Genomic DNA, 2,330 nt, shown 5'->3' with positions numbered 1-2,330 from the left:
CACTCCATCGAAGTTAATGTTTAGTCTGGAACTTTGGTTGCCAGTGTATCTGTCAACAGGACGCCCACCTTACGAAGAGTTGCGTGAAAATGTGTCAGAGTTCGTGAAAGTGTTATCAGAAAGGATGGATGATATTCACCATGAAGTGCATTCAAACTTGAAAACTTCTGCTGATTCGATGAAGTTATCTTATGATAAGAGATATACTGAAGTCAGCTTTGTACCAGGAGACAAGGTGTGGTTGTATAATCCCAGGAAGACCAGAGGGAAGTCTCCTAAGTTGTCTTCTCCATGGGAAGGCCCATATGACATAGTGGATCATCTCTCAGACGTGACTTTCCGGATAAAATGTGGTCGGCGAAGCAAGCCAAAGGTGGTGCATGCCAACAGGCTTTGGCGTTATCACGGTCCAGGACATTTCAGTTGGGATAAAGTGAACAACAGAACAAATGATGCTACTGAAGACGTGTCACCTGAAAACGCCACTGTTGAAGAAGAAACTCTACCCGGTTTTGAGAAGGGAAACAGTGAAGCTCTTGATGAAGTTACTACCACTTATGTGACTGTTATCGACGATAGGACATTTCCTGATGAAGCAGATGAACCCCATATGAAGCAGAAGCCAACGAGGCGGAAACCAGTACGGAAGAAGATACGTCCCGTAAAATTAAGAGACTTTGTTGAATTGCAATTTTGTGTTTGTAATTCTGTACATTTAATTAAGTTATTGTTAATTTTCTATTGGTTTAATGTAAGTGTCTATTGTTCGGGGCGAACAATACTAAGGACGGGGCAGTGTTACGACAGCGGGGGTCACGTGACGCTAGTAACACGTTATATTCTCGAACGTTCACGTCCCTTCCTAAAATCTCGAGAGCCTATTAGATATGCGGTAGTCTTATACATATAAGACGGTCAGGACGTGACAACAACAATGTGTAATTGAACTGCGGACAGAGAGACGTATTGTTGAGTCGAGCACCTGAGACGTTCGTTGTGAATTATAGCGTTTGTGGAAATTAAGTGTATTGCAAAGTTTTGTCTAGAAAGAATAATCCAGTTTTATTTAAGAAAGGACTTGTATCGCTAAAGTTTCTTCGGAAAGAAATTATACGAAAAATTAACTAACGAACGGAGGCGTAACAATATGCTATTTTCTAGTTGTGAAATTAGCAATTCTTTCTCAACTGCGACATAATTCTGAAGATGGCTCTAAAAAAGGATATGAAACTTACCCAGTGAATATTGAACAAGGAGATAAAAGCCTTAAAAGTATCAATCTTTAGTATTACTAGTCTTATTCATAAGACAAACATCATATTAGAAACTTCAATAGCCAAATACCATCCCAAACTGACTTTTATATTTTCCAACTGGTTGAACTTAAATTCATGAAACCTACTCTTATGTGTGTCTATTAAAACCAAATAAAAAATATATCTAAGTAATGTGGCTTTATTGGGCATTAAAGATATATAAATTCAGTTAGCTTTTTTTTTTTGCCGTTTATAGTATACAGTTTTAAAAATGATAACACCGTTTTCATCAGGAAAAAAATAAAAATACTTTCGGAATTGTTTTCATAAATTAAACTACCATTTTACTGTATCTATAGAGGTAAATGGTAAACTTTAAAATATATTAGAAAATCCTTATCCACCAAAAATAATAAAATTAAAAGACAGATTTTTAAAAAATATAAAAATATCATTTGCTAATTTTAAGGGATGTCAACACATAACAAATATTTTGAAATATTAATGAATAACAAGTTGTTCAGACACCATTTGTAATGTTGTATACTGATATTTTTTAAAGTATATACTCTGATTTCTTTGCCAAAAAAACTGACTTTTGGATCTCCAGTTTTTTATTTATTGGAATGTAACCAGCATGTCACTTAAGAATTCACTTAGTAACATATATGAGAATTAGCTTTGCACAAACAAAACATTAAAATTTATTCTATAAACTTATGAGAGAAAGCAAAGAAGAATATTAATAACATGCTAACTATACTATATCGGCTATAATGCCAAAGAGGCCTTTCGTTTAATACCACAACTCATCAGGCAGGCTGTGATACAAGGTCTCAGTTTAGACTCTTTCATCATGCTAAGGGTAAAGTTTGATCGAAAACCACAAGTATTAGATAATTATGTTTCCAATATTATAATTTTCTTCGTTAATTATAAAATTTTAAGATACAGGTCAATTTCGTTATATCTTTCGTAAAATAAACACAATAAATCGAATAAAATAACGACGATATACGGTTGGTTGATTTTGCTTTCCATATATATATCGCGAAAAAGGAATACGAAATATAA

Source organism: Limulus polyphemus, unplaced genomic scaffold (genome assembly GCF_000517525.1).
Source record: "Limulus polyphemus unplaced genomic scaffold, Limulus_polyphemus-2.1.2 Scaffold1561, whole genome shotgun sequence".
Taxonomy (NCBI): Eukaryota; Metazoa; Arthropoda; class Merostomata; order Xiphosura; family Limulidae; genus Limulus; species Limulus polyphemus.
Note: the sequence above shows the minus strand (reverse complement) of the source record.